The sequence below is a fragment of the Natator depressus genome, chromosome 27, assembly GCF_965152275.1.
Source record: "Natator depressus isolate rNatDep1 chromosome 27, rNatDep2.hap1, whole genome shotgun sequence".
In the NCBI taxonomy this organism is placed as follows: Eukaryota; Metazoa; Chordata; order Testudines; family Cheloniidae; genus Natator; species Natator depressus.
In genome coordinates, this window is record NC_134260.1 from 7,333,753 (window position 1) to 7,357,528 (window position 23,776).

The window sequence follows — 23,776 nt, forward strand, 5'->3', positions numbered from 1 at the left end:
CTATCCCTACCCTCCAGCGTATCTACCTCTCCTCCCAATTTAGTGGCATCTGCAAACTTGCTGAGGGTGCAGTCCATGCCATCCTCCAGATCATTTATGAAGATATTGAACAAAACTGGCTCCAGAACTGACCCTTGGGGCACTCCACTTGATACCGGCTGCCAACTAGACATGGAGCCATCGATCACTACCCGCTGAGTCCGACAATCTAGCCAGCTTTCTATCTACCTTACAGTCCAGTCATCCAGCCCATACTACTATAACTTGCTGGTAAGAATACTGTGGGAGACCGTGTCAAAAGCTTTGCTAAAGTCAAGGAACAACACGTCCACTGCTTTCCCTTCATCCACAGAGCCAGTTATCTCATCATAGAAGGCAATTAGATTAGTCAGGCATGACTTGCCCTGGTGAATCCATGCTGACTGTTCCTGATCACTTTCCTCTCCTCTAAGTGCTTCAGAATTGATTCCTTCAGGACCTGCTCCACGATTTTTCCAGGGACTGAGGTGAGGCTGACTGGCCTGTAAGTTCCCCAGGTCCTCCTCTTTCCCTTTTTTAAAGATGGGCACTACATTAGCCTTTTTCCAGTCGTCCGGGACCTCCGCCGATCGCCATGAGTTTTCAAAGATAATGGCCAATGGCTCTGCAATCCCATCCGCCAACTCCTTTAGCACTCTCGGATGCAGCGCATCCGGCCCCATGGGCTTGTGCCCATCCAGCTTTTCTAAATAGTCCCGAACCACTTCTTTCTCCACAGAGGGCTGGTCACCTCCTCCCCATGCTGTGCTGCCCAGGGCAGCAGTCTGGGAGCTGACCTTGTTCGTGAACACAGAGGCAAAAAAAGCATTGAGTACATTAGCTTAGATTATTGTGGGCAGTGTTGTTGTAGCCAGGTTGGTCCCATATCTTGCTAACTGAGACTGTCATAAATGTATGTTCTGAGTGGAAAATTTACTTATGAATTTCAAACTATAAAGGGTATGTTAGTTTGTTGTGGGAGTACTTATCAATTACATTTTTACTGTTAACGCTGCATTTCGGAAATGACTTTGTTGCTCATATAATCAAAACACCTTAGATGAAGTTTTCTTATGTAAAAAAGTAAAACTTTATTAGGCATTTATTAATTTTAACACTTAAAAAAGTGTTTTTTTTCCCCCAAGCCGCTTGGAATGTTACTAGAGATAAGGGTTTTAATAGATTTAGATACAGTCAGGCCTCGATTTACACGATGGTTATGTTCTTGAACAAACACCGTGCAAATAGAAATCACGTTAAAAGACACCAAGGGTCTATGGGAAATAAGGGTTTAGGTTCCAGGCTCACAAGATGACCTCCCTAATTTATCCCGTACTGTACAGGTTTTATTTAAAAAAATTAATGAAATTTAAAAACTTGCTACTAACCTTTACTGATGTTGAGAATGAACTTGATATGATATTGCTGATGTTGAAGTCAGAACTCTGAGGGTTTGTCTGGGGAAGCCGGGGAGCATGGAGGCAGGAGGTATGGGGCAGGAGGAATCAGGGCTACCTCCCCTCTCCCCCTCCAGCAGGCCTTACAGGGGGCAACGGATAATCTGACTAGAGGCCCCCTGGCCCCAGGTACGCTCCCGAGGAGCAGCGTCGGGGCGCGGTGGCTTGCCCCACACCGCCCGGCGCTCCACCAGGGAATAGGGTCGTGGCACAGGGGCTCGCCCTGCTCCACCTGCCCAGCATTCCAGCTGGGGAGCGGGCAAGCCCCCATGCGCCAGCTGGAGTGCTGGGCAGGCAGGCAGGCGGAGTGGAGCAAGCCCCTTGCCCCGCTCCCTGGCTGGAACACGGGTGGGCAGAGCGGGACAAGCCCCTGACCCTGGTCCCCAGCTGGAGTGCCGGGCAGGCAGGCTGGCAGAGTGGGGCAAGCCGCCCGGTCCACGCCTGGGGTGTGGTGGGGGCCCTGGCCGAGTGTTCATTGCCCCCCGCAAGGCCGGCTAGAGGGGGTCATAGAATACCAGGGTTGGAAGGGACCTGAGGAGGTCATCTATCCAACCCCCTGCTCAAAGCAGGGCCAATCCTCAATTTTTGCCCCAGATCCTAAATGGCCCCCTCAAGGATTGAACTCACAACCCTGGGTTTAGCAGACCAATGCTCAAACCACTGAGCCATCCCTCCCCACCTCCTGCCTCCCCTCCTCTGCCATTGCCCACCCACCTGAAGTTGGGACCCACCCAATTGTCCCATCCTGGCTACGCCACTGTTCTGCACATCTTGGCAACCATGGGGCACCGTGTAAAAGTGAATCCATACTTTGTACAAAAATAAAGGGTCACAATTTATTGACCATGCATAACAAATTGTGCAAACAAACAAAAACACCCACACACCCTGCAAATCGAGACCTGACTGTAACCATTGCTTTCCTTATAAAAATGAGGTTAGAATAATTTTTTTCATTTAAACAGTGGTACAAACAGCTGCAATAGGAGGAATATTTAATTTACAATCTCTGTTTAAGTAGCGCACTGAATAATACTCAGTGAATAAGTGACTTTTTTTGCCATTTTGTTCAGCGTCCACCTCAGACATTAGGGGTCCTGAACATACGCCACCATCTGCAAAACATACAACTTCAGAGTCATCTGCGGTCCCACCATCAGTGCTGCAGCTACACGTTGGACAGTAATTTACTTTAGTTAAAAAAAAAAATCTTCTCATCCAATAAATCCATGGCTGAGTTCGTTATCAGGACCAGAAAATTTCAGCAAGAGATTAAAAGATTGCTCAGTTCACTTATACAACATATTCTCCCTTTCGTTTTGTTCAGAACAAACATTTCATTGAATGGTTCGATCATTACAGGCCGAGCACACATTGCTGGAAGGATCCTGGATACAATGTCTGAGAAGAAAATTGAACAGCATGCAAAAAACACTGACAGGAAATTCATTAGTCTGAGTCTTGATGGGTGGAGCAGTGTACACAGTGCTTGTGTGACAGACATCCCATATTGTGTTATCTAACAGAAACACTACATCAGGAAATGCCCATACAGCAGAATACTTAAAAGTAGTAACAGAAACAGCTATAACATACTGAACAAGAATTCAAGTGTCAAGTATGTAGCTGTGTCATAATACTGCAAATGCAGCAAGGATGAGAAGAAATCTAGAAGAAGATAATGAAAGGAAGCTGAAACTTATAACATGTGGGCACAATTCTCATTTGATGCCTCTTTTAGTCAAAGACTTAAGTACAACTCCAGGAATAAAGGAAAATACTGCTGAAATGGCAAAATACTTCCATAACAGCCACTCTGTGTCAGCATCAAAGAGAAATACAGAAGGATCCAAACTAATTCTTCCCCTAGATGTATGATGGAATTCAGTGGTTGACAGTTTTGAGCTATTTATTAAGAATTGGCCTATTCTGATAGCACTGTGAAGACAATGACAAAAAATGATGGAACCATCACAGCCAAAGTAATCAACATTGGACTAAGGAGAAATGTTGAAGATATGCTGAATGTACTGAAACCTATTTCCATAGCCTTGGACAAATTGCAGAAAGACTGCTGCAGGTATTGCTGATGCTGTTGAAATTTGGAGAGAACTTCAGAAGACATGAAAGAAAAAGACCCGGCAACATAAGAACATAGGAATGGCCACACTGGGTCAGACCAAAGGTCCATCTGGCCCAGTATCCTGTCTTCCGACAGTGGCCAAGGCCAGGTGCCCCAGAACAAAGTTAAGATGCAGGCAGTAAACAAGCGAGTGGATTAAGCACTTACTCCACCTTATTTTCTTGCCGTTATTCTCAACCCAAGTGTCAGAGTAGATGCCTAACTGCTGAAGATGTTGCCAACCATAACAGAGATCAGAGCTGGAGGTGAGCATTCAAGCAGTACATGTGTGCTGATGTTGCTTTAAAGAAAGTCAACACCACTAAACTGGAAGTCACTAGCTAAGCATCTGGAACCAGAGTTTGTTGAAGAGCTAAACCAGCTTCTGACAGCAGTAGCCTCTATGCCTACAGAAGAAAAAATATTTTCTTCATTTGAACTAATTCAGTCAAAGTTGAGAAATCGATTGGGAGTTGAAAATGCAAGAAAACTTCTCTCTTCCAGTCTATGAATAAAAATGGAGGAGGGAGGGGATGAGATCTACCAGTTTTAAAAGTTTGCAAGACACCCTAAGTAACTTAGGAGACTGTTGCCTCATTTTCAAGAAACATAGGTGAATACAAACTTAACTTCCAGTCACTTTCACTTAGGCAAACTGAAAATTTTCACAGGCTGATCTGAAATAATCAATTAATTCACTGACTGCAGTTAATCCCTCTGTTTAATAAGTCATTCCACTGTAAATGTGAAACATGTTTTGATAAGATAAATTTGCATCTAACACATGTAAAGTTGTTTTGTTTAATAAAAATAAATGTTATATGTTGTGTGTGTTTAATTCCAGTTACCATCCCAACTTGACACAAATCATGAGCAAAAAGTAAATTATCTAGTAAATGATATACTGATTTACTATTTTATAACATACTAAAAATGTACAGTCACTAAGAATCTGAAAATATTAAGCTATATAATTGCTTAAATAAAAGTACACAATTCTAGTGTACCCTCCTAGGTAGCAAACAGATACACCAATTCTAGTGTAAAGCCTCTATTTAGCTTTAAAATCAACATGTTTTAATGGTTACTTAACCAGTGAGAATGCACGTTTCTTTAGGATATAACTGAAGAACAAACAGAAAAATTGATTAAAGTCACTGATTTAAATCGAGGCGTTCCACTTGGTGATTTAAATCTATCCACCCTGAGCTAAGTGCATGATTTTAGGGGCTGGACTCATGATTTTGAATCGCTAGTAGTTGGCGATTCAGGGACAGAGTGAGTCAGCATTAAACAGCAAAACCTTTGCTCATACGATGCACTGTTGAAGGGAGGGCTCCCAGAAGGAGCACAAGATCTTGACTGTTTTGCTCTCTGCATAGAGCAGATGGTCTTTTTCCAGCACTGGGCTCCTAAGTGAAACCCTCAACACCTAGTCTCTGCTGGTATTCATGATGGAGTGCCTAGATCTTCATTAAAATTAAAGAGGCAACACTTCGCAATTGGGAAGCAAGAAAACCAAGCAGGCAGGATTTTTAAGACCTACTTAGAATAAGTGAGTGAGATGAGATGGACATAGAAGTGCTCTGGGGATGAAATATAATGCTAGATTGGATTTGTGTCTTGTGTTGGTCCCCATAACAGCTGTCAACTGCTCGGCATCTGGAGTGCTGGGAGCTGTTGCAGGGGAAGATTCTCACTCTCTCTCCACCAAAGAAGGGAAAATGGGCGCAGATGACAGCAGCATAGCTACACCTGCACAGCCCCTAGTGTAGACGCAGCCTACACCGACAGGAGGAGTTTTTCCATCGGCGTAGTTATACCATCTCCCCAAACGGTAGCAGCTAGGTCGACGGAAGCATCCTCTGTCGACCGAACTGTGTCTACACTGAGGGGTTTGTCGGCATTGGTCAGGGTGCTGCACAGACGTACAGGTTTTCAGTGCAGACCAAGCCTCAGTAATTGCTAATAGAGACCTACTGAAACAAAAGTCTGACATGCCGCAGCCTTTCTTGGGAGGTAATAGAAACAGGGATAGAGAAAGTGGAGAAACCCAAAGCTTGAATAGCAATAGGTCCGGGGAGAGAGTGAATACTCCTGGTACATTGAATTCTTTAACCTAAGGCTAGTAAGCACATATCTGTATTGACAGGGCCTTCATTTATGAAGCAGGGCATTCAAAGGCTCTAGTATCTGACTTCCTTGTCCCCAGCATCCACCACAGGAGAGGAGGCCAACTCCCTCTGATGCTCCCATCCTCTACCACACACAATTTGGCACGAGCTGTGGCTACTCAAGAGGGGACCAGGGCAGGCAGAGCAGAGACGCTGCACAAAAGGAATGAAGCAGGTTGGCAGAGCCAGGTGACCGGGCAAAGCCTAGGCCAGGTGACGCCCTCCCTTCCATATTTATCCAGCAACTGGAAAGCCATGTTGACTTTCAATTCTGCCCAGGCACCAGAGCAAACACAATGAATTGCCCACCTGGCCCATTATCTATTCCCTAAACCCGCATTAGGGCTACAAATTAACTTCTGTTAGGCAGTGGCAAGGGCTAGGTAGGGTTGCAACACAATTTCTGTTGCATAAATAAGTTCAGCTTGGAAACTGGTATGCCAGTTCAGAGTCCAAGGCAGAGCAAGTCGTGCAAACTGGGAGTCATTTAGTCAAGTGGTTCCTGAAACAGCAGCGTTCCCCCCCCCCAACCCAATTTTAAATTTTCAACTGGGGGGGGGCACAGAAATAGGGGGATGAGCCCACTGGCGGTATCCATATGGACCTTATCCCACTGGAATGGCTCTGTTGGATGCTTACTCCACCACCACATATCCTGACCCCTGGGGGAAGGAGCAGTGGGTTGGGAGCGAGGAGATCATGAATTCAGTCCTCCCCCAGCTGTTATTAATGTTTCTGCGCACTTTACACCAGTTTTTATTGACCCAGCCTGGCCTCAGGGACTGGCAGCTATCAATCTCCCTGTGTTACAGAGAAGATAACGGAGACTGCACAAGGTCACTTTAATTAGACTCCAATATTGCAGACGCAAGCCTCATTGCTAAAGGCTATGCAAACAAATGGACAAGCTTGTGAAGGCTACATGTTTGCCTCTGTAACAGCTGCTTTACCACACCTCTTTGCTGAAAACAGGAATCCTATTGACTGTGCAAACCACTTGCAAAGTGTCTTGATTCAAGAGATAAACAGGAAGGTCCCCATTCACCCCTGCTGCAGACTCACGGGAGAGGCATTATGCTTCCACAAATGGAATTTCTGTTCCACCAGAACAGCTAAGGCTGCAGTGAAGTCTGTTTAAAACCTAGTTGTTGTCTCCTCTCTAAAATCCATTTTAAAAAAAATCAAGCAAGGCTGATAAGACAGATAAGACTGATAAGACAGGTAGGGGAGAGGCCTGGCAGAGGTTCCATACGTCACATCTGGGACAGCCAAGAACAGAACCAACTTGAGCCTGTCACGCTGCCTCTCCACCAGGCACTGTGCACCAGCAGGGCCTTCATTCCCCATAGCCTTCCCAGAGGTGGGACTTCAAACCTTACGTACTGTCTCATTGTTTCCTTGTGCTCCCCTGTCTCTCTATATCCATCTGTTGTCTCTTGTCTTATACCTAGATTGTAAACTCTTTGGGGCAGGAACCATCTTTTCGTGCTGCGTTTGTACAGTACCTAGAACAATGGAGACCTGTCCATGATGGGGGCTCGTAGGTGCTCCCATAATACAGATAATAACCCCCCTCTTTCCCCCCGAAAAAACCCAATTAAATGTTACAAGGGGGGGGAAAAAGACCACAACACAAACTTACATAAAGCAGGACATGCAGTTACAGTGCAGCTGCACTCACAGCTCTAACTCTGCCCTGGCAAGGGTGCCAACAGAACATCACAGTACCTTACTCCTCCCCAACACACAAAAAGCTACTTTCTATGTGCCCACCACAATTCCAGATCAGGACCTCTACTCACACAGTCCAACAGGACCTTCAGTGTGGTCTGAGCAGCAGCACTGACCTGGCTGGGGGAGAGGGGAGCTGCTACTGGTTGATAGATCACACCGAGCTGCCTTTCCTTCGTGTGGCCAGTTTCACAAGCACAATGCAAGAGCTAAAGATGCACTAAGGAATCTTCTCCTCGCAGGTTAGGGAAGTGTTTCCCACCACTGAAGGAGGACAGGACAAGGTGCTGGTGTCTCAACATTAGTGGTCTCTTTTCATGTCACACAAACGTTCTTTTGGAGAAAAGGTAACTATGTGCTAGCTCCCAGTGCCGGGGTGCAGGGTTTTGAAGCCTCTCAATCTGGAAGGGTACAGGAGCAGCAGGCAGCATCGTTAATTCCACCTTGAAGTTTCTGTGTAAGTGACAGAGGCAGATTAAAGATGCCCGTTGAACCAGGGGAGATTTATTAAGAACACACACACACTTCACTCCTAGCCAGAGCTGCAGGCTTTATTGGATCATACCCGATAAGTGGATTAAGACAACTGGCTTATTCTATTAGATTGCATTGAAAATGCCAGCTGTGTGCATGTGGCACTTGCAGCCTGCGGGCAGAAGAGGCTCTGGAAGGGACATTAGGAGTCAAAAAGCAGAGGAGTCTTAAGGCAAGCAGCAGGCACTATCCCTTTGGGAATATTAAGGAACTGGGTCATAGGGCTCCTCTCTCTCAGCCAAAGGCAGGCACCTCTATTCCCACATATCTCCTGGGGGAGGAGGGGGGGGACAACACGACACAACACACGACACACTTGCAAACCAGCTAACAGCACTTTCCTCCTGAACATGGAGTGGGGACATCAAGGCACCCACCAATGTTGGGACAAGAACTCTTCGCCAAGGGAAATCCTGCCCCTAGGCAAGAGGGAAGGGGAAGGAGAAGGAAGAGATGCAGCCCCCTTATCTAACTCCATAACCTCAGAGGCAGCCCCAAAATTCCTAGCCCTAAATTAAGCCACCGGTGGACAAATGGCCATTTGTCCATCCACAGTACAAGATGGCTGGGGGTTAGTCAGCCCCCACTGTCCTATAAGGGGAATCAAAGAGCCTTGGAAAGCTGTGTACAAATACTTGTCATTTTCCTCCCTCCAGTCCCCACACCATACAAGGCAGTTTGCTGCACCAGGATGGAGTCCTGGAGACAATCAGACACCAGAACAACTGGCATCACCAGCTATTTTTAGGGCACAGAATCCAGGTGCCTCCTGCAGAGCTCACTTTTCAACCCAGGTACCGGGGGAGTTCACCGCAAGGGTTGTTACCAGGCTGGGAAAGAGCAGGAGACGGTTGTGGTAGCAGCAGGAGAAATTGCCACCACCATGACAGAACTTAGATGGCCCTGGCAGTGCATGTGGCTGTAACAGACCTTCCTCTCCCAGGGGCTGGGCACCAAACCAGAGAAAGGTTCATGGCAGGTAAAAAAGATGGATGCAGACAAAAAAAGTCACTAGGAAATATTATGGACAGCAAAGCACACACAACATGGGACCTGAGACATTAACCCCTTACAGGTGCAAGGGGGACTAATTCTACCAGAACTTAGCTGTGCATTGCTATAATCGTAAAATGGCCTTCAGAAGCCTCATGTGCAGCTGGCTTAGGAGCTATCCACATGGCAATGTTGTTTACATGAGTCAGCCTGGAGGTGGATCTGGCTATAAGTGTTTTGACTTGATGCTCTGCCCCTTAACAACCAGATATTCCAAAGGCCTCAGCTTCTACCTAGGTACCATTATAAGCGTCCAGATTTATGGGATTGCTCAGCATGCTGGCTGTGGAGCAAACAGGCCATCGGTGTCAATGGGGGCTGAGCCCTTTCAGAACATGGCCCTTGTTGTGGGTGCTGCGCACTTGGAAATCTGGCCCTTATCATCTAAGAGATTCCTGGTCTGCAGAGAACAGCTGAACACACAATAGCAGGAAAGACCGTTACAAAGGAAGGAAACACACTCATCAGCTGCTCTGGTGTAGACGTTGCTTTTGTTCTCTAAATCTAAAATAAAGGTCACTCTGACTTAACTATGTGACTACTCTTTGTGCCTGGAGAAACATAACATGCTGTAGGGCCAGGGCATCAGAGCAGTAACCCTGAAATGGAGCGAAATACAGACGAAGATTAACTTGATAGCATGAGGGGATAATGGAGATGTGTTCTCTTCAGGGTCCCCTCGAACCGGTACCACCGGGGACATTTTCTATTGAGGAGGAAAAACCCCTTCACAAATATGATTGCAAAGGTTAAGATTTTGTCACCATTATTTTTAGTAAAAGTCACGGACAGGTCGCAGGCAATAAACAAAAATTCATGGAAGCCCATGACCTGTCTGACTTTTACGAAAATTATGGGGGAGGGACTGATGGGGGGAGGATTGAAGCCCAAACCCCGCGGGGTGCGGGAGAAGCATGAGCCCCACTGCAGGCAGCTGAGGTCCCCGGGGCCCCTGCCAGCTGACCGGCCCTGCCACCTTGGGGCTGAAGCGGAAAAATGTCACGGAGGTCTCTGAAAGTCACAGAATCTGTGACAATCTTATCCTTAATGGATGCCATAAGCAATAAGAGTCTCTCTCCATTCCCACCCACCTAACCAGCAATGGAAACACCCAGTGCAGGACAGACCCTCTGCCGCTGCAGCACTAAGGATTTAAACACCAGCTCGCCTCACCCCTCTTTGCGAGCTGTGCAGTCCAAGCCACAGTCCCCTCACCCCAGTTCCCCCATCCCTTCTATCAATGAGCTGCTGCTTGCTTCCATTGAACATCTCACGCAGCTCCCAATGACAGAAACTAGGAGGGGACCATAACTTAAAAGAAAAACAAGACATGCATCTGGAGCTGCTACCTCCCCCCCTCGCCCCAATGGGTGGACAGACTCCACCCAAAAAAAATAAATACACTTCTACTGGAAAATACAGAGATCAGTCTCAAGTCACTAAATCTCAGTATCAAGATCCCATACAGTTAGCCCTGCTACTGGGGCTGGTCAGAGCCCCACCCCACACTCCCAAAATTAAAGCCTACAGAGTCAGTGCTAAACTAGTCAGAAGAAGACTCACATGGACTCCTAGACAGTCAGTCCACACCACACTTCAGTCTCGAACAGCAGCGAGAACAGCCCCTCTGTGATTCAGTGTCATCTGCCAAGTGACAGCTGCTTACCCAATGCTCTCAGCTGTGCCGGATGTTTCAGGCTAGGTTAATCACCTCCTGACAATCTGCCTCAGCTAAACTGGTAACACCTGAAGCAAGATCCCCAATTAAGCTCTGCATGCTGCGAAACAGACGCCCAGAAGCAGTTAACCCATTCCGCTTCACAAGGCAGTTGCTTTGCAGCTGTATGAAATGGTAAAGCGACCATCACTGGTAGAGGTCTGTGTTCTTGTGGACACTTACAAACAGGAGCACAACACATTAGTGCCAATTCTCAGCTCCCAATCATTTAGCCACTGACGTGATCCCCCCATGGGCACAGGAAACAAGTGAGACATGTCCTGTCGGAGCCTTGAAATAAAGCATCTGACAAAAAATAAACCAATGCAATCACCCTAAAGAGAGGTTTCAGAGTAACAGCCGTGTTAATCTGTATTCGCAAAAAGAAAAGGAGTACTTGTGGCACCTTAGAGACTAACCAATTTATTTGAGCATGAGCTTTCGTGAGCTACAGCTCACTTCATCGGATGCATACTGTGTGCATCTGATGAAGTGAGCTGTAGCTCACGAAAGCTCATGCTCAAATAAACTGGTTAGTCTCTAAGGTGCCACAAGTACTCCTTTTCTTTTTACCCTAAAGAGAGTTTTTACAGCTGGTCATTTAACAGAACCAGAAAGTTAGAGGTGGAAAAACCCTATCTGGCTGTCCAGTCTATCTGCAGGGGTCAGTGCAGGATTGGTCTCTCCGGGCACCTTCTAGTCCTTTGTCCAATCCGATTTTTAAAGTCCCCAATAATGGGGCTTCATCCTTTTCAATCCTCCTTCAAATACAGCTCACACCCTGGAGCTTGTTATATCCCAATATTCAGCCTACGCTTTTCCTTGATTTCATCCTATTACTTCTAGCTAAACCTCAGGTTACTACACAAAGCAATTCCCTCCTTCCTTGGCCTTAACAGTCTGCAAATATTTGCAGAGTGTTAGACCCTTCCTTAGTCAGCGCTAACCAAACTATACAACACCCAGCTAAAATTGTTACAGCTAGATTTTCACAAGAGCTCATACATCAGATGCAAGCTGGGTGCTGAGTTGTTGGGAAAACCTAGTTGTACGTGGCACAGTGGGGCTGCTGGGTGCTGGGCACTTTTACAGATCTGACAACTAAGTAAGCAAATATGGGATTAGCTCTTCTGGAAATTCAGTCCTGACTGTGGATGCTGAGTCCTGGGAATTCTAGCCCTTGGCTTAAAATTTCCTTATAAATCAAACCCTCCAGGTCAAGTCAGTTGTTATTCTCTGAACACTCTCCAGTGTCAATACTGTTCTGGTAACTCAGTGCCCAAAGCGGAATGCAATATTCTAGGTGGGGGTTCACCTTGCAGAGAAGCACTCTTTCCTCCCTGCTCTGTGAATGGTGTCTTTTTTAGGAATTTATCTGCACCCCCCATTTCCACAGCATATGAGTGCCTACGATCTTTAATGCAGTTAATCCTCACATATCCCTAGGAGGTAGGGAAGTGCTCTTACCCTCTGCTTACAGATGGGGAACTGAAGCACAGAGGCACTAAATGACATGCCCAAGATCACACCAGAAGTGTGTGACAGAGCAGGGTCCTGGGCTAGTGCCCTAACCACTGTGCCATCCTTTCTCTCTACAATCCAGGATTACACAGCCCATTGCAAACTCCTGTCTAACTTGCTGCCCACTCTTGCCCCTAGGTCTAGTTCATCATTACAGCTGCCTGGATATTTCTCTCACATTGAACACGTGTGTTTCAGATCATTTCTGAAGTCATTTGGTTTGATCTGATAGAATCCTGTGAGTGCTGACTGATGGAAAGTTACTTGGGGCACCCCCAACAGGAAGAGAGGTCTACCTAGCATATCTTATGGAAATAAGAAATCTATATGGGAATGTGAATCTTTTCAAGAACCAAGTGTCAATAAATTCCCCAACCAAACCCAAGGGAAGGAAAGGGAGGTTAAGAGAAAAGAAGGCTATTTAAAGTTTGCTAAATAAACAGCTTTGGGGCAATTGTTACAGGCTTGTAGAAACTTTGCAGAAGAGAGAGAAACAATCCAGTCCCCCTGGGGAAACATTCTCCGCTCTTCAATTTCTTCAAGTGCTTGTGACTAACAATGAAATTATTGCCAACAAACTGAAGCATAAGGCAGCTGGATAAGAGAATACAAAGGACAGGGTGGGTGGCACCTGGCTTACGGCCCTGCCTGAAGGCCCCTGCCCTCTTGTCCCATCATCTGACTAAATGCAGCTCTCAGATATCACACAGCTTCAGCACTGACTGACGAAAGGGTCCACCTGCTGAGCAGGAAACGCAGCAGAGAGAAAAGGCCTGTCATCAGTTAACTGAGGAACCAACCCTGGCCCATTAGAAGCCTAAGCACTGGCATTCCAGCTACCCCCCTATACAGTAGCCCCCATCCTGTGCCCAATTACACCTTGCATGCTGGGGCCTCCAGCCCCTATCCCAAAGTCTTGCCACTATTAAGCGTTCGCTTTCCCCCACGCTTAGTGCTAGGAGCTCAAAAAACCCCGCAGGTCAAACAAATGATCCAGGTATTTGCTCTTCCCAGAACCAAACTGCCCCTCACCCTGGCTGCCTGGCACAGGATGGTGCCCACCATGGAGAGTTTATGTGGGTCAATCAGGGTTTAGTGCAGGAAACGCTGGATACTTGTGAGCTCTGTACGTGCCCAGCCTGGCTCAGCGCTCAGCCAGTGTAGCCAGCCTCCCCCATGCCAGGCGACCAGCGTCAGGCAAGGCCATCCCTGAGCGCCAAGACACCCCCAGCCTGGCCCAGGAGACAGGGGCCCGGGCAGCCAGAATCTTGTGTGGGGCGTAGCTCTTGGGACCGGAGAACGCCCGGAGAGCTCTGCGGGGGGGCTCAGAGACATGGGGCTGGAGGAGGGGGTCTGGGGCTCAAAGACACTGACCCAGGGTGTGTGTGTGTGGGAGGGGGAGGAAGAGGAACTCATCCCTTGGGGCTCAGAGGCACCGACCCCAGGGCAGGGGGGGGAGGAACGGGGGTGTCTCCACCTGTGGGGCTCAGAGGCACCGACCCCGGGAAGGGGAGGAACTCATCCCGTGGGGCTCAGAGGCACCAAGCCCGGGGGGGGGGGGGGGGGAGCGGGGGTGTCTCCACCTGTGGGGCTCAGAGGCACCGACTCCGGGGCGGTGGGTGGGGGGGGAGGGGGAGGAACTCATCCCTTGGGGCTCAGAGGCACCGACCCCACGGTGGGGGTGGGGGGGAGCGGGGGTGTCTCCACCTGTGGGGCTCAGAGGCACCGACCCCGGGGCGGTGGGGGGGGGGGAGGGGGAGGAACTCATCCCTTGGGGCTCAAAGGCACCGACCCCACAGTGGGGGGGGGAGCGGGGGTGTCTCCTCCTGTGGGGCTCAGAGGCACCGACCCCGGGAAGGGGAGGAACTCATCCCGTGGGGCTCAGAGGCACCGAGCTCGGGGGGGGGGGGGAGCGGGGGTGTCTCCTCCCGTGGGGCTCAGAGGCACCGAGCCCGGGGCGGGCGGGGGAGGGGGGTGTCTCCATCTGTGGGGCTCAGAGGCACCGACCCCGGGAAGGGGGGGGGGGTCCTCAGCTTTCGGAGCACACGCACCCCTCCCCGCACGCCCAGACGCTACGGCGGTGGGCGCAGAACAAGGACCCCGCCGTCCTCTCACAGAGCGGGCTCCCGCTTGTCGCCCCGACCCGACCCGACCCGGGCTCCGGGCCTCGGCTCCTACCTGCGGCGTCGGCTCGGGCCGCGGCCGGTGTCAGCGCCGCTGGACGGGGCTGGCGCTTCCTGCTCCCGGGAGGGGCCGGGGCCGCGGCGTTGCCAGGGCAACGGGCTCGCTGACTGGCTGCGGCTCCTGACGCCCGGGGCGGGGGGGAATCGTGCAAACGTGGAGGGGGCGGGGCAGGTGAGTGTGCACCTGTAGGGGGAGGGGCTGGAGTGTGCAGCGTGTGTAACGGGGGGGGGGCTCCCGTGCGCCCCCACAATCCCGCAGGGGTCGCGGCTTCTCCTCCCCGGACCCCAGCCTCAGCTCCGGGGAGCCTGCAGCAGGCGGCCGTGCTCCCCCCCAGCCCCAGCCCCCCACTGTGCCCCCCGCCTCCTGTCCGCCCCCACTGTACCCCGAGCCCGCCCCCACTGTGCCCCCCGCCTCCTGTCCGCCCCCACTGTACCCCCAGCCCTCCACTGTGCCCCCTGCCTTCTGTCCGCCCCTCCTTAGTTCCCTCCACTGTGCCCCCAGCCCCCCACTGTGCCCCCCGCCTCCTGTCCGCCCCCACTGTGCCCCCTGCCTCCTGTCCGCCCCTCCTTAGTTCCCCCCACTGTACCCCCCGCCTCCTGTCCGCCCCCACTGTGCCCCCTGCCTTCTGTCCGCCCCTCCTTAGTTCCCCCCACTGTACCCCCAGCCCTCCACTGTGCCCCCCGCCTCCTGTCCGCCCCCACTGTGCCCCCTGCCTCCTGTCCGCCCCTCCTTAGTTCCCCCCACTGTGCCTCCAGCCCCCCACTGTGCCCCCAGCCTCCCCCCACTGTGCCCCCCGCCTCCTGTCCGCCCCTCCTTAGTTCCCCCCACTGTACCCCCCGCCTCCTGTCCGCCCCCACTGTGCCCCCTGCCTTCTGTCCGCCCCTCCTTAGTTCCCCCCACTGTACCCCCAGGCCTCCACTGTGCCCCCCGCCTCCTGTCCGCCCCCACTGTGCCCCCTGCCTCCTGTCCGCCCCTCCTTAGTTCCCCCCACTGTGCCTCCAGCCCCCCACTGTGCCCCCAGCCTCCCCCCACTGTGCCCCCTGCCTCCTGTCCGCCCCTCCTTAGTTCCCCCCACTGTGCCCCCCACCTCCTGTCCGCCCCTCCTTAGTTCCCCCCACTGTGCCCCCAGCCCCCCTCCCTATCTCCAGCTTCCTGCCCGCCCCCCACTGTACCCCCAGCCACCCCACTGTGCCCCCCGCCTCCTGTCCGCCCCCACTGTACCCCCAGCCCTCCACTGTGCCCCTAGCCTCCCCCCACTGTGCCCCCTGCCTCCTGTCCGCCCCTCCTTAGTTCCCCCCACTGTGCCCCCAGCCTCCCTCCCTATCTCCAGCCTCCTGCCAGCCCCTCACTGTACCCCCAGCCTCCCCACTGTGCCCCCCGCCTCCTGTCCGCCCCCACTGTACCCCCAGCCCGCCCCCACTGTGCCCCCCGCCTCCTGTCCACCCCCACTGTACCCGCAGCCCTCCACTGTGCCCCTAGCCTCCCCCCACTGTGCCCCTTGCCTCCTGTCCGCCCCTCCTTAGTTCCGCCCACTGTGCCCCCAGCCTCCTGTCCCCCCACTGTGCCCCCAGCCCTCCACTGTGCCCCCAGCCTCCTGTCCGCCCCCACTGTGCCCCCCGCCTCCTGTCTGCCCCCACTGTACCCCCAGCCCGCCCCCACTGTGCCCCCCGCCTCCTGTCCGCCCCTCGTTAGTTCCCCCCACTGTGCCCCCAGCCCCCCACTGTGCCCCCCGCCTCCTGTCCGCCCCCACTGTGCCCCCTGCCTCCTGTCCGCCCCTCCTTAGTTCCCCCCACTGCGCCCCCAGCCTCCCTCCCTATCTCCAGCCTCCTGCCCGCCCCCACTGTACCCCCAGCCCCCCCACTGTGCCTCCCAGCCTCCTGTCCCCCCCACTGTGCCCCCAGCCCGCCACTGTGCCCCCAGCCTCCCTCCCGATCTCCAGTCTCCTGCCCGCCCCCACTGTACCCCCAGCCCCCCACTGTGCCCCCCAACCTCGTGTCCGCCCCCACTGTGCTCCAGCCCTCCACTGTGCTCCCAGCCTCCCTCCCTATCTCCAGCCTCCTGTCTTCCCCCACTCAGCTCCCCCACTGTGCCCCCAGCTCCCCACTATACCCCAGCCTCCAGTCTGCCCCCACTGCAGCCCCAGCCCTCACTGAGCTCCCCCTTTGCCTCCAGCCCTCCCGCTGCACTCCTAGCCCACCCCCACTCAACTGCCTGTGCCCCCAGCCCTCTGTCCAGACCCTGCTGGTGCCAGTTCTGTGCAACTCCATCTGTGATGTCATGCAAATTATGTTGAGCTAATTTGCATACGTGTAAATAACCATAAACTCTAGTGCGTGGTCAGCACACCGTGCTGCAAGCAATGGCCAATGGGTGCTCGATTGGGATGGCTGGGTGAGAAGCTGGAGGCTGTTTGATGGAGTTGTCTGTGTGGAAAACTGAGGGGGTGTGGGTGGGATGCCTGAGGGTGTAGATGGGTGCTAGAGGGGAGTGGTAGGGGCCACTACTCCCCCCTCCACACCTTGCCCCAGCTGCTGCCACCACTACCTCCAGCGGTTCCTTCCCTGTTCCTATCCAGGAGGAGGATCAGAGGGAAGGTAGGCGGAGGGGCTGCCAGCAGCCCCCCAGAAGCTGGGAGGAGCCATTGCAGGCCCAGAGAGGAAGCATGGTCCAGTGGTCAAGGTGTTGGCCTGGGAGACCCTCCTTCCATCATGGAGCAGGCTTTCGGGAGCCAACACTTAGAAGGAGGAAGGAATGAAGCCACCTTCACTTTCGTCTCCTGGTTCCCCCAGGGGCTGAACATCCACCCTCACAGCTATTAAGCAGCTCTCGGGAGGGACAGCAAGGAGGAACTTTGAAAGCACTGCTGGCTTTCAGCCAAGCCAGGAGCACTGAGGGTGGGAGCCACAACCATACTTAGGCGCCTGGATAGAAGCAGGAAGTGGGCTGGGGCTTGAAGGGCTTTCTCTGGGGTGCTGGCATGTGAATTCCCAGAGACTTGAGAGTTGCTTGTGAGTCCTCGAGACTGTGCAGTCTTAAGTCTGTCTTGTCAGCGAACAGCCCCACACCACCAAATGGACGGCTCTGTATTGTATTCTGGACCTCCGCTGGGAGTCCCGAGACCTGTAGCCATGAGCTATGCCTCATTGTAATGGCCACAGCCATAGTCTGCGCCACTGAGTCAGCAGAGTCCAAAGCAGCTTGGAGGGAGATTCTAGCCACCACTCTGCCCTCCTCTAGGACTGCAGCAAATTCCTGTCCTGACTCCGACAGGAGCAGTTCCTAAAACATAGAGAGGGCGTTCCAAGAGTTGTATGCATAGTGGCTAAGTATCGCCTGCTAGTTGGAAATTCGAAGCTGGAACCCCCTGGTCGAGTATACCTTTCGACCGAAGAGGTCCAGCTTCTTGGCGTCCTTATTTTTAGGGGCTGGCCGCAGTTGCCCCGACGCGCCCTGTGGTTTGCTGCATCCACCACCAGGGTCCCTGGTTGGGGGTGGGTGAAGAGGTGCTCATACCCTTTTTGTGGGACTAAGTAACACCTCTCTACACCCCTGGCCATAAGTGGTATAGAGGCCGGGGTCTGTCAGACCACCTTCGTGGTGGTTTGTATAGTTTTTATAAGCGGCAGTGCCACGTTTGAGGTACCCTCCGGGGCGAGTCTGTTGAGCATCGGGTCCGAGTCCTGCATATTGAGGTTCTGGGCCACCCTCCTAAGGAGGTCCTGGTGGGCTTTTATGTCCATTGCCAGAAGGGACGTAGCAGTGCCCACTATTGCCTCGTCCGGCGAGGAAGAAGATGAGGCGCGAGGTGGGACAGGGTCTTCCTGCCTCTCCGGCTCCCTGGTGATGTGCTCAGGGACATCCACCACTGCTGCAACTGGTGGTGCGGGAGCCGCAGGCGTCGGCAGCTCTGACAACGCCCCTGATCTGGGAGGCTCGGGGTCTGAGCTCCGTGTTGGTCCTCGGGAGCCCTGGATGTGTCAGGGGTGACCGACATCGCAGAGGGGGGGCATGGGCAACAGAAACTACTGATGCTGCCCTGGAACTATGCCCTTGGGCCTGGTGATAGGCCCAAGGTGTCCAAAAGGGCCATTGTACCGGGCCCTGCCACTGGGTCAGCCAGGACTCCATCGGTACAGAGGGGTCCTCCACTCTACAGTGCCAAGACCGGTGCCGGGATCTTGAGCAGTACCAGCTGTGTCAGGACACGAATAAGTCCGCCTTTGACTCAGAGGAATAGTCCGAGCCCAACCAGGGAGGGGTGGACCCTAACGGTGCCAGGGAGTGGTACCGAGGCAATGGGGAATGGCGCCGCATCATGGTGGGCTTGCACCAGAGCACAACGAGAATTAGAAAACCTCACTACCACCAAATCAACTCCAAATCTCACAGCGAATGACAGCCGGTGCTTCCGCCCCAAAGGAACACAGAGAAGGGACAGGAAAGTGTTATTGGATTGATTTCCTTAGTCAGGACCTACTCATCTTGGCAACCACACTCCTGAGTCCAGTATTTGAGGAATAGGTCAACTGCTGTGTGCACCCACAGATAGGGCACTGGGCTATGACTCAGGAGACTTGATTCCTGCTTCGCTACTGACCCGCTGTGTGACCTTGCTCAAATCCCTTCACCTCTCTTCCCCTCCCACCCTTTGCCTGTTTAGACTGTAAGCGCTTTGGGGAAAGGACCGTCTCTGTGCCCTGATCTCTGTTGGGGCCTCTACGAATGACCACACTGCAATGAATAGCTCTGATGAAAGAGTCACTGGACCCAATCCAGCCCTGGTGGAATCATTTACACCAGGGCTGGGGTTGGCTAATTGCGAGCCTCACTTTTGATACTTCACTTGGTGGTTTCTAGAAGTTGAGGCTCATGACCTAAGGGCGGGACCAGCTGCTATTTCACCACGAGGGCGGTTCTGGAGAACCGAGTGCCCCCTCGTGACCAACATGGACAACTGCACCTCTCAATTCTGACACTCTACTGTCCTCAGAATATAACTAATAAAGCCAAAACTGTCGTGAAGACCTCCCTGCTGCCTGGAATCTAAACATGCCCTTTGAATAAGCCATCCCTTGGGCCCACAGCAGAGGTGGGTGATTTTGTACTGAAATCCAAAAACGTCCAAAACCTGGGCCCGATTCCTAAATAGGGTCACAAAAATTCAGGCTATTCTAGGAGTAGTTTGAAATGGAGCTGTGCAGCTTTATGGCTGAAATGGTAGTATCTCTGGCTGCGGGTACCATGGGGAAGAGGGATTGTGAGAGTGGGTGTGTATTTGGGCTTACAGCAACAAAGAACCAGGGAAAAAGGGAGAGAAAGTAGGAAATTGGAGGAGTGGGAGATAAACAAGGACATTGGTCAGCCTGGATTAGTGGTTTTGAGCGCTCATGCAGCAAGGCAGTGGCAGGAACAAATCCAGGTCTGGATTCTAGTCCACTATGCTATCCTTCAAAAAAACTAGAATGGACTCACTGTGCAACATTTACCAAAGTCTCCAGGTATCCAGAGATAACCTGGGAGGTCAGGCATGCAGAGCTCCAAATCTTTCTGCAACAACACACAGCAAAGGGCATTTCCCTGAATTCCAGGGTACAAAGCACCTGCACGCCAAGCAAACTCCAAATTTCACCTCTCTTTGAAGGTACAGGGGGAGACACTCCCCCTTTCCCAGCTCCTTTCCACCTCTGTTTTGGTGCATGGGAATGGAAGAGGCAACACAGTGGCCCAAGATAGCGCCCTCCGGTAGCACAGGAGCAGTATAAAATTGGGATAGGACTCTTGGAAATCTGCCCCTTAACATCCACAATTGGAGCCAGATTTTCACAAGAGTTCGGCCCCCGACATGCACCCAAAATACTGGGTTGTTGTGAAAAATCCAGCCACTCACATTGGTGCCTACTATCCGTTTCCTCTATGAAAAATACTATGTTCAGGTGTCCTTAGGGCTGCAGGCCACGAGGTGGCAGAAAGAACCCAGAAATCCACAGTCCCCACTGTGTTGAACCAGTAGGCTGTATTCACTCCAGGATCCATGAAGAGAAGGGGATGAAAAGCAAGAGCTAGATTCACCCCTGCTGTCACGAGGAGGTGCCAGAAACTTTGGCTTTCTAGACTCCCTTTGGCTTTCTAGACCTTGCCATTCAAGGCGACCACAGCACTTAACATCGTAGGAAGCACTGTCCGTGTCTGTAATGCGTAACAGAGGTACAGTCGACGGGGCAAGGAGACCTGCCTTCTATCCTCCATTCTTACTTGTGGCAGCCTGTTCTGTGTATTAGCGTCTCCATCTCTAACATGGGAATCGTAAATCACAGCAAGCTGTGGGGTTGATCAGTGGGTATCTGTAAAGTGCTTTAAAGGGGCTGTTGGAAGGGTGCAGCATGACTAGCCTTCATTTAGTCCCGTTAAGCTCAGGAATACCCCCCAGGTGCCTTTATGTCCAGTCTCCTCCTCAACCTACCAGCCAATTTCATGTGCTATGTAATGAAATTGCATGGACAGGCATTTAAATCCCCCTCAACACCCAGAAACGTACTACACAGGGGATGGGCTTCAAGAGAGAATGTCATAGAATCATAGAATCATAGAATATCAGGGTTGGAAGGGACCTTAGGAGGTCATCTAGTCCAACCCCCTGCTCAAAGCAGGACCAACCCCCAACTGAATCATCCCAGCCTGGGCTTTCTCAAGCCTGACCTTAAAAATATCTAAGGAAGGAGATTCCACCACCTCCCTAGGTAACACATTCCAGTGTTTCACCACCCTCCTAGTGAAAAAGTTTTTCCTAATATCCAACCTAAACCTCCCCCACTGCAACTTGAGACCATTACTCCTTGTTCTGTCATTAGCTACCACGGAGAACAGTCTATAGCCATCCTCTTTGGAACCCCCTTTCAGGTAGTTGAAAGCAGCTATCAAATTCTCCCTCATTCTTCTCTTCCACAGACTAAACAATCCCAGTTCCCTCAGCCTCTCCTCATAAGTCATGTGTTCCAGTCCCCTAATCATTTTTGTTGCCCTCCGCTGGACTCTCTCCAATTTTTCCACATCCTTCTTGTAGTGTGGGGCCCAAAACTGGACACAGTACTTCAGATGAGGCCTCACCAATGTCGAATAGAGGGGAACAATCACGTCCCTCGATCTGCTGGCAATGCCCCTACGTATACATCCCAAAATGCCATTGGACTTCTTGGCAACACGGGCACACTGTTGACTCATATCCAGCTTCTCGTCCACTGTAACCCTTAGGTCCTTTTCTGCAGAACTGCTGCCGAGCCATTCGGTCCCTAGTCTGTAGCGGTGCATGGGGTTCTTCCGTCCTAAGTGCAGGACTCTGCACTTGTCCTTGTTGAACCTCATCAGATTTCTTTTGCCCCAATCCTCTAATTTGTCTAGGGCCCTCTGTATCCTATCCCTACCCTCCAGCGTATCTACCTCTCCTCTCAGTTTAGTGTCATCTGCAAACTTGCTGAGGGTGCAATCCACACCATCCTCCAGATCATTTATGAAGATATTGAACAAAAACAGCCCCAGGACCAACTCTTGGGGCACTCCACTTGATACCGGCTGCCAACTAGACATGGAGCCATTGATCACTACCCGTTGAGCCCGACAATCTAGCCAACTTTCTATCCACCTTATAGTCCATTCATCCAGCCCATATTTCTTTAACTTGCTGGCAAGAATACTGTGGGAGACCGTGTCAAAAGCTTTGCTAAAGTCAAGGAACAACACGTTCACCGCTTTCCCCTCATCCACAGAGCCAGTTATCTCGTCATAGAAGGCAATTAGATTAGTCAGGCATGACTTGCCCTTGGTGAATTCCTGCTAACTGTTCCTGATCACTTTCCTCTCCTCTAAGTGCTTCAGAATTGATTCCTTCAGGACCTGCTCCATGATTTTTCCGGGGACTGAGGTGAGGCTGACTGGCCTGTAGTTCCCAGGATCCTCCTTCTTCCCTTTTTTAAAGATGGGCACTACATTAGCCTTTTTCCAGTCGTCCGGGACTTCCCCGGATCGCCATGCGTTTTCAAAGATAATGGCCAATGGCTCTGCAATCCCATCCGCCAACTCCTTTAGCACTCTCGGATGCAGCACATCCGGCCCCATGGACTTGTGCTTGTCCAGCTTTTCTAAATAGTCCCGAACCACTTCTTTCTCCACAGAGGGCTGGTCACCTCCTCCAGTGCTTTGAATCTAAACGTACCCCATAGGAATAACTCTTCTAAGTAGTTTGGGTGGGGTAGGAAGCTCTTTTGCGTGTTCCACCATCCCCTCCTAAAGCAGTGTCCCCCCTGCTCCCATCTGTGGTGATCTATGCAGGCTGATCCCCATGGAGCCCCAGTGAGTTCACTGGGACTTCACACAGGGGCAGCCGCCCACTCGCATGTGTCATAAATATAAAGGGAAGGGTAAACCCCTTTAAAATCCCTCCTGGCCAGAGGAAATCTCCTCTCACCTGTAAAGGGTTAAGAAGCTAACGGTAACCTCGCTGGCACCTGACCAAAATGACCAATGAGGAGACAAGATACTTTCAAAAGCTGGGAGGAGGGAGAGAAACAAAGGGTATGTGTGTCTGTCTATATTTTGTCTTTGCCGGAGATAGACCAGGAATGAAGCCTTAGAACTTTTAGTAAGTAATCTAGCTAGGTACGTGTTAGATTATGATTTCTTTAAATGGCTGAGAAAAGAATTGTGCTGAATAGAATAACTATTTCTGTCTGTGTATCTTTTTTGTAACTTAAGGTTTTTGCCTAGAGGGGTTCTCTATGTTTTGAATCTAATTACCCTGTAAGGTATCTACCATCCTGACTTTACAGGGGGGATTTTTTTTTTATTTCTATTTACTTCTATTTCTATTAAAAGTCTTTTTGTAAGAAAACTGAATGCTTTTTCATTGTTCTCAGATCCAAGGGTTTGGGTCTGTGGTCACCTATGCAAATTGGTGAGGCTTTTTATCCAACATTTCCCTGGAAAGGGGGGGTGCAAGTGTTGGGAGGATTGTTCATCGTTCTTAAGATCCAAGGGTCTGGGTCTGTAGTCACCTAGGCAAATTGGTGAGGCTTTTTACCAAACCTTGTCCAGGAAGTGGGGTGCAAGGTTTTGGGAAGTATTTTTGGGGGAAAGACGTGTCCAAACAGCTCTTCCCCAGTAACCAGTATTTGTTTGGTGGTGGTAGCGGCCAATCCAAGGACAAAAGGGTGGAATATTTTGTACCTTGGGGAAGTTTTGACCTAAGCTGGTAAAGATAAGCTTAGGAGGTTTT

General features: G+C 51.4%; 1 protein-coding gene across 1 annotated transcript in view; it reads right to left on the bottom strand.

The window, feature by feature from the left end:
- Positions 1-14,601, bottom strand: part of CYB561 (cytochrome b561) — a 28,476-nt gene extending 13,875 nt beyond the window's left edge. Inside the window, exon 1 of the mRNA XM_074940655.1 lies at positions 14,506-14,601. The gene's annotated coding sequence lies outside the window, so the exon portion shown is untranslated. The remainder of the gene's footprint in view (positions 1-14,505) is intronic.
- Between the last annotated feature and the right edge of the window lie 9,175 nt (positions 14,602-23,776).